Consider the following 9430-nt stretch of genomic DNA (forward strand, 5'->3'; position numbering starts at 1 on the left):
CAAACCTGAAGCTGAAGAAACCCTAAATGTTAACGGGAAAGCCCCGCGGACCTGAGGGGGAGAGCTGTTCACTTCTCCATGTTCTGAGTGCGTGTGAGCGGAGTTTCACACAGCAACAGAAGGAATCTGTGTGTGTAGGGAGGGGCGCTGGGACTACCCAATCACAGAATAGTGTAAGGGAGAGGTGCTGTGACTAGCACTGTGACTAGCCTATCACAGAACGGAGACACAGTCAGTGGAGACTTTCATTGAATCCGATTACGGATATTGACTCGCATTACTCGTATGAAACTATGTTTTCTCGGCAAAAGTGCTTTATCCGTACCGGATACTCGTTTCAGCCGAGTATTCGGCTCATCCCTAGTAATTACGCAGTAATTGGCTTGTTCCACTGCTGGTACCGCCTCAGCGTGGCTGGTCACCATAGCTACGCAGCCGTAAACTGCCATGATGTAATTTTCAATGCGACTCACAACAGCTACACACCTTCACGTTGAAGGTGTGTGGTTTTTGATTCTCGGTATGTGGCTACTTGCCACAGCCAGAAGAACATTTTTGTTTCAAAAGAATCTGAAGGAAGCAACAAAAATCACCGTTGAAAAAAACACTGTCACAGGGTGCAGATGAAGAAGACCGGGATGTACGGGTGGGTTTGATGCTACTAAATAAAATCTTTCTTTGATATATTGTCTTGTTTTTTGAAAGAAACAGTGTGCAATATTGGAAACGACTTGCAAAAGCCCCTAATAGCCCTGAATATAGAACCACGATGAAAGAAACATTCAATTACTTAAAAGGTTTATTTAGCAAATGTGCAAGAATGCAGAGTGAAGGAACAGGGTCCCGCTTGCTGTGCATGGCCCGCCCCAGCTGGCTCAGAGTCCCCAGGAAGCTTACTTTGACCTTTTTCAGCTTCTCCCTGCACTGCTGGAAAGTGCGGTTGGAGCCATGTGAGGACATCACTTTAGAGACCGGTTCGTAGTCCTTGTCATTCTGTGTCGCCCCATCTAGCTCTCGCTGTATCCGCTCATCCGCAGACAGAAACAACGTCTTCACCTCCTTGGTTGACCACCGTTGGCGTCCGTAGCGTGTTCGTTCATACTGTTCATATTGTATTATAAAAACATAATACTATTTATCCCAGTATCCTTTGCACTATGCTCCACATTTAAATAATCTTATTGAACTCTTCATTGCAGTCATGCCTCTATATTGTTTCTGTTTATAATAAGTATATATTGTGTATATATTAGTGTGTATATTTTGTTTCGGTTGCTTGTGTAAGCACCGTGTGAGTAACGATGCTCCAAAGAAAAATTCCTTGGATGTGTCCTCATACCTGGCAAATAAAGCTGATTCTGATTTGTTCCGGACACACACTCCGCACTCTTCTCTGCCAAAAAACAAAAAAGGCGAATTGAGTTGATACCACGAAGTGGAAAAACACTATAAAAAGCAACTCTTAAATGTCCAGTTTGATCACACAGCACAATGCCTCAGATGTTGCGAGTTTTGAGGTAGAGGGGCATCCGCATGATGACTGCAGGAATGTCCACCAGAGCGGTTGCCCGTGATTTAAACATTCATTGATCTACCATAAGCTGTCGCCAAAGGTGTTTCAGAGAATTTGGCGGTAGCCTACATCAAACCAGTGTCACAACCGCCCAGCACCTAGGACCTCCACATCCAGCATCTTCACCTCCAAGATCGTCTGAGACCGACCACCCAGACAGCTGCTGCAACAATCAGTTTACATAACCAACGAGTGACGCCAAGAGTCCCGACCAAGCACATTTAAATATGTTACTAAAGGAGACTATGAACTTCAATAACAAACGCCAAAGTCACATTACCAAGCATTTCTTTTGGATGCAATGGTGTGAGAATGTTATCCGAAATTAACATGCAGGGCCGGATATTAATTTGCAAGGGGCTGGATTGGGCCCGAGGGCCTTGAGTTTGAGAACATGATCTATATGATGGTACGGCTGATTAATATTGGAGCTTACATTTAAAAAAAAAAATGGCTTTCTAGTAGGGAAATGATTAAAAAAACATGAAGGGAAAAGGACTTTTGCAGTTTTAATATCATTCTGAAAGGTTTAATTGTTGTCACAGAGCAAAGCCCCCAGCATGTCCTGAAAAGCAAGTCTTGCAGATTTAAATTATTTAGGTCTTATTTATGGACGTGAAATAGTTTCCAAGTTAAGAACTTGAGAGAAAAGAGTGGAATAAAACAAAACATCAGGTTCAGCTCATTAGTTTATCATTTATTCAAGCCTGGGGCATGGAGCATTTTGCACAGTGATTTCTCCTTCTGTCCTCGGTACTCTTCTAGCAACTAGAAGTGAGGCTACGCATTCAGCTTCCAGTTTGCATGCAATAAATACAAAGATGTGGCATGACACAAAGATAACAACCACTAATAGCAGAGCACACTCAATTTCAGAGAACAAGACACATCATTAAACAATCTCTCATCGGAACGTCTCACACCACAATGTTCTAGACGCTGTATTTTTCATATCTCTAATATTGTTATTGCAGACCTTTTAGCACAAGCTCAACTGCATGAGGCAAGGCTGCAGTTGAATTAAGTATAATCCTTTTTTCCCTGTTTTTTGGTACTTAACCTTTATCCTTCTGTCTGCCGTTAACTGGGTAAAAAGTGTCAGTCAGGATCCAGAGTTGGACGCTGATATAGAAATGCATGCTCCTACTATGCAAGTATGGATTTCAAAACACAATACACATTGTTTTACAGGGTTCCAGTTTGTGCTAATCTTTGGAAATTCTTGAATATTCACAGAGGACAATCTGTGGAGCAGGTTTTGAAAGGACGAAAAAATTGCCATCCTTAGGCAACTTCCTAAATGTGGTCAAAGAGGGAAGAACTGATACAAACACATTTAAAACTTGAAGGGTAGAGTACTTTGTTTTAAAACCAGGGGCCCGTTTCAGGAAAAAGAACTCTGAACAACAAACTAATAAACTCAAAGTACCAAACTCTGAGTGGATTTAAAAGATGTAAAACGGAGACTTCGGTTCTAGAACAGCTGATTTAAGTTGGTTCAATCCCCTCAGAGCAATTCACTCGGAGTTAAGAGTGTGCACCACCACTATAAAAAGGCAGCATGAATAGAGCCATGATTCTACGAATCACCATGGCAACAACACAAACAAACTCATCAGCGGAAATCCTCAAGCGCCCATACAGCAAGTTTAAACATCTATTTTGTTAAAAAAGCAACACAGCAACTGCTGCAAAAGAGACTTTTTGGGAGAAAATGGCTGCCAAATAATCAATCAATCAAACTTTATTTCTAGAGCACACACAACCGGAAGGCTGGAGGCCAGTTTGACATGTAGAGGCAGCTCATTCCAAAGTCTCGGGGCTGCTGCTGAGAAAGCCCGATCCCCTCTACTCTTCAGCCGTGTTTTAGGGGCAACAAGAAGAGACTGGTTTGCAGACCTTAAAGATCTTGAAGGAGCATGTGGCTTCAACAGATCAGTTATGTAGACTGGAGCTGGTCCATGGAGGGCTTTAAAAACAAACAAAATCTTAAAATCAATCCTAAAAGTAACTGGGAGCCAGTGGAGCGAGGCAAGGACAGGGGTGATGTGATCTCGCTTACGAGTTCCAGTAAGGAGACGAGCGGCAGCATTTTGAACCAGTTGTAGCCGAGAGAGGGAGGCCTGGCTAACAACTACATACAGAGCATTACAATAGTCAAGGCGTGTTGTAATAAAAGCATGTATAACCCTCTCAAAGTCTGTGAAGGATAAAAAGGCCTTAAGCTTGGTAAGAAGCCTAAGTTGACAGAAACTTGCTTTCACTACAGAATTGATCTGCTTCTCCATTTTAAAATCACAATCCATTTTTACACCCAGGTTTGTTACAACAGACTTAACACAGGGTTGAAAAATGCCTAGGTCTATTTGTGAGACATCACTGGGTCTAAAAACCATAACCTCAGTTTTACTCTCGTTAAAGTTTAAAAAATGTAAGGCCATCCAGGCTTTAATATCATTAAAACAGTCAACTAATCTTGCTAGAGAACTACCATAATTTCTTTTGATGGGCAGGTAGATTTGTGAATCATCTTTATAAAGATGGAAGCTGATGTTGTGTCTTTTTAATATACATCCAAGGGGAAGGAGATAAAGTGAAAAAAGAATTGGCCCGAGAATCAAACCCTGTGGAACTCCACAGGTGAGGGACACAGAAGGTGAAATAGAGCCACCAAAACTGACTTGAAAATATCTGTCTGACAAGTATGACCTAAACCACTCCAAGGCAGTGCCCCTAATCCCCACGCCATGCTCAAGGCGAGAAATAAGGATGCTGTGGTCAACTGTGTCAAATGCTGCTGTAAAATCTAGAAGAATAACAATTACATAATCTCCAGAATCAGTTGAGATTAAAAGATCGTTAAAAACTCTTAAAAGTGCAGATTCAGTGCTATGAAATGTCTTAAAACCAGATTGGAACACATCAAGAACACCATGTGTATCTAAAAACTGCCTTCTCTAAAATCTTTGAGAGAAAAAGGGAGTTTAGAGATAGGGCGATAGTTTGAAAGTGCAGATGTGTCCAAATTTTTTTTTTGAGGAGTGGCTGTACCACTGCTTGTTTAAAAAAGGATGGTACAGAACCTGAAGTAAGGCTGCTGTTTATAATTTCTTGGATGCTAGGTCCAATAGTGTCCCACACCTCTTTATAAAGGCAAGGCGGGACAATATCAGTGGGAAAAACAGAGGTTTCCAAATGTGTAACTATATTTTTGAGAGTAGAGATGGACACAGATTCAAATCGGCTGAAAACAGCTGCACACTCTATGGAGATAGAGGGGTCAAAAGCAGGAAGTGAGATGCTTGCTCTAATTGAGGCAATCTTATCCACAAAAAAAATTGAGATTTTTTTTCAAAGGCCTCAGAGGATTCTACATGGTAGACGGATTGGGGCGTATTTAGAACAGAGTTAATTGTTTTAAAAAGAACATGAGGTTTGTGGCAATTATTTGAATTAAAATCAGAGAGATACTTGTTCTTTTCAGCTTTAACAGTTCTCTGATAAGTGCGCAAATCTTCTCTAAAAATGTCATAAGAAACCTGCAGATGATCTTTTTTCCATTGGCGCTCAGCTTTCCTACACTGTTGTCTAGCAGCCCGAGTTGAGTCATTAATCCAAAATTCAGATTTAGATTTTGAACACATGGATTTAAATGGGGCAATGGTGTCCAGAATGTTGCAGCAGGTAGTCATAAAAGAAGAGTTTAACTCTGCTGTGTTTTGACAGGCAGAGGATCCCATAGCCTACCTAGCAATATTAAAAGCACCAGAAAACTGCGCAGCAGTGGTGGGTTAAAATGCGTAAATTCCAATATCGTGTAATATTTTAATATTTAACCATAAGTATAATATTACTGTTGAAATGGTATTGAATCTACAATCTAATTCATGTGGGTGAAAGTCTTAGGCCCATAACACCATTCTGAGGCTGCAGCACCGTTAACAGAATTAGAATTTAAAATCTTATTTCATAGGGGTTCCACATCACCGATGTTGTAAAGAAAACTGCCGTTTGAAAAAAAGTAATGTAACACAAATAATCTGCTAGCCTGTAAGAGCATGACCACGAAGGGTGACGTTGGTTAGATATGAGGGTGGATAAGGTTATGTAGGTTACATAACTGATAGACCGCTCAAATAGGTAAAGGCATCTATAGTCGGGGCCTGAACATCATCCCCTGTGTGTTTAACTTCCTGTGAAGTAGTACAGCTTCTTCATCAAGGGGATCGTCGCCATAAGGACATGCCATGTTTTCAGAAAGAAATACGTATACACAGTTCTTATAGTAAGACTTAGGTGTAATAGGCTCATAGCGGTACCTCATTTTAATCACATTTTAAATATGAGAGTACATATTTATTAGCAATTGACCTGCAAAACTGGTGGAGGACCCGCATACCCGAAACTTTTTTTAACACTATTTGTGCATTTTCAGATATCACATAAAACAATCGTATTCTCTTTTTTCCCTTCCTCTTCAATCCAGTGAAACATGGCATTAACATTTCTTAACCTCAAAATGTTTTTTTCATAGCCTACCTTGTCAAAAACCAAAAATATATAATATTTAAGCCAATTTCTCCAAAACGAGCTGTCACCTTAATCTCTTAGTGTCTTTCAAAAGAAAAGAAAAACTATTTTAATTTAGGGACTTTGAATCGCGTCTCTCTTCTCCCCCGAGGCTTCTACGTGCTCTCTTTGGGGCTCACTGTGCTCTCTGAAGTGGAAGGAGTCCAATGAGACCTCATAAGAGCCAAGCTGTTGACAGGAGCCTGGGAACACCAATCCTTAGACCCCAAACGTCACAATGAAATATTAACCCAGTGATGGCTGTAGCTGGGTCAAAGCTTAAAATTAATGTCTTATTTATTGCATTTCACACCCTGACCAATTTATAATTCATAACAACTTATTTCTATATATGTATGCATATAGTTAAGTATGTGTAAGTATGTGTGTGATTGATGTGGGTGTGTTTGTGTATTGGCACTTTTTTCTTTGCACTTTTCAAAAGGAAAGATGAAAAACGCACAGATATCTGCAGAAAATGCATATAAAATGTATTTTTGAGTATTTTGTCTTCTGGATTTTTTTCTGTGGTAAGCTGGCTAAGGTATTGTGTTGTATCTCACCAGCTGTGTTTCCAGAAGTGTATTAAAATAATTGTACAGATGCATGACCTGGATGTCAGTCAGTAGGGCCTAGAATGACCCTGACCCTTGGAACAGACACTTGAGTGTTACCCTCCCAAAGACATCGGCAGACCCCAGAGGGCCAGTTCATTTGGCTGGGACGTTTAGACCAAAAAGCATGGATTTTCAAGTGTTTCTTTCCATTGTTTGTTGTGCTGCTGTCATCTTTCTTTCCCACTGCCAAAGTAGCATTGAACTTTGTAAAACACTCCTGCTCTTTTTTGTGAGTGGACCATCTTTTATGTCGATGTGCTGACCAAATGTGCTCACCAGAACAGAAGACTAAGAGCAGATGACAATCTGGGTCCCAGGGCTGCAGAACATAGACTAGCATTTGTTTGATGCTGGCAGGGATCCGGGAAGAGAATTTTAATAGTAATGAGGTATAAACTGAACAATTTCATATCAGCTCTAAACAACTAGTAGTCTGATCCTAGCGCTCCCACTTCAACACTGACTAAACTATCCACAGTAACTTTCACTAAAACACTAAATCTTGATTCTCTATTGCTGACTACTCAACCCTGATACGCTGCTGCTACTTTAACCAAATGTTCTTCATTTGAGGGAATGAGCAAAGTGTTTCTGGGTACAATTTAATAGACTGAGGAGAGTTTAAGATTATTATAACATGCCTTGGTTGAATACTTGAGTCTGATTGGTCAATCACGGACTGCAAAATCATTTTTGCTGTCTATTTCTGTACAATAGACCGCTGCTGAGAATAACAGAGCGTTGCTATGGACGGGGTTTTGATCCGACTCTGGTGGACCAATTTTAAATCAATTAAAATTGTTTTTAACCTTTGTTTTGCTCAGGACAAGCAGTTGCAATGGAGTTTACTGGCACCTTAACACCTCGTCTACAATGAACGTATTTCAGACATATTGACAATATGTTATTTACGAATGTCAACAAAGGGCGTGTCCTGAGCCCTATTATCCACTGTGTGGGCGACAGTCCAAAAAAGATCCCATATTAAGCAATGCGCTTTAACAAAGGCGGGCCAGTTAACCAGATGTACATTTACAAACCCAATCAGTTATTCTTCACCTTACAAAACTGAAAAATACTGTACAAAAACACTTGCTAATGAAGCATAAATATCACCTTTGGGTTGCTATTAGTAGCGTTTGTTTTTCAAACACATTGTGTATTCTGTCACGTATTTAAATTCAGTTTCATTTATAGTATCAAAACAAGAGTTATTGCAAGACCCTTTCCAGATAGAGTAGGTCTAGACCACACTATAATTTACAAAGACCAAACACTTCCAGTATTTCCCTCAAGAGACAGCATTTAGTGCAACAGTGTTGAGGACAAACTTCCTTTTAGACAGAAACCTCAAGTGGGGGGGGAATCAGCGTCAGTCTGCTTGCAGGACCATAGTCTGTTGGCAATGTGCTTAGGTTGGTAACATTACTGACACTAGGACAATAGACAAAATAGAGCTTGAATATTTAATAAAAGAAATCCTTACAACAAAAAGTGTCCACAAATACATAAAAAGACAAAATGGGAAGACTGACCACGTCAATACTCCAAACTGACACAACGATCTGACACAGGACAAGGGGAACACAAAGACTAAATCCAAAGGTTAACGAGGTAACAAGAGACAGGTGACACAGGGGCTGGGGAACAGGTGGAAGACATCAGACAATCACAAGGGCGGGAAAACTAAGACGGGAAGTAAAACTAAAGAAGACGGCACAGAAAACCAGACTATCACAATAACAACACCATCACCTGTGTCTGGTCGCCCTTCATGTTGAATATATTGGTGTGTGCAGTAAATAGAAATGTTTGAATAAATATTATAATAAAGTGTCCAGATCACCAGTTGATGGAAAAATAGATTAGATTATACATTGTTCATCCCACAGCGGGGACGTTTCCTTACTACAGCAGCAACATTTTCTACAATAAGAGCAAAAACAAACAACTACACAAGTTATCACAGAACAAGCAAACAGCAGACAGTGAGTGGGGGGGCTGAATGGAAGTGACATAAAAAAGGGTTTTGTAAAGTGCGGTTGCAATGGTACAGAAAAACAATGTTGCAGTGTGAGTGAGTGACATTAAATTGAATATGTAAATAAAATAGTTAATCAAAAGCAGGTACGCATAAATACAATTGAAAAAGTAAGTACTTGTAACTGAAATAAAAATATATATAAATACAGATAGTAAAGATATCCAGAGTGTGTGGAGTAAATGAAACACAGGAACAGAAAAGTCTCGGGTTACGTATGTAACCCTTGTTCCCCGAGATAGGGGAACTTGAACTGCGTCGGTTTCGACACTATGTCATGCCTAAAGGCGTTCCCATAGTGTCGTAACCGACGGAGTTCGAGTTCCCCTCAAAGGGGAACGTCTCGGGTTACGTATGTAACCCTTGTTCCCCGAGATGGGGGAACGAGACACCGCCGCAGTTCGAGTTCCCCTCGAAGGGGAACTACAACATTATCAGGTAGTGCAGGTGTTGTAGAGTCTGAAAGCGGCCGGGATGGAGGACCTGCTGTACGTCTCCTTCTTACACTGGGGGGGTATCAGTCTGCTGCTGAAGGAGCTGTTCAGGGACCCCACAGTGTCATGTAAGGGGGGGGTGTATCAGTCTGCTGCTAAATGAGCTGCTCAGGGACCCCACAGTGTCATGCAGGGG

General features: G+C 40.8%; 1 long non-coding RNA gene across 1 annotated transcript in view; it reads left to right on the forward strand.

Annotated features, from left to right (window-relative positions):
* The window catches only part of LOC117948011, a 15361-nt gene extending 6652 nt beyond the window's left edge, over nt 1–8709 (forward strand). The window contains exon 3 of the long non-coding RNA XR_004657378.1: nt 8698–8709. This is a non-coding gene — a long non-coding RNA (uncharacterized LOC117948011). The remainder of the gene's footprint in view (nt 1–8697) is intronic.
* Nucleotides 8710–9430: the final 721 nt, after the last annotated feature.

Source organism: Etheostoma cragini, chromosome 7 (assembly GCF_013103735.1).
Source record: "Etheostoma cragini isolate CJK2018 chromosome 7, CSU_Ecrag_1.0, whole genome shotgun sequence".
NCBI classification, from domain to species: domain Eukaryota; kingdom Metazoa; phylum Chordata; class Actinopteri; order Perciformes; family Percidae; genus Etheostoma; species Etheostoma cragini.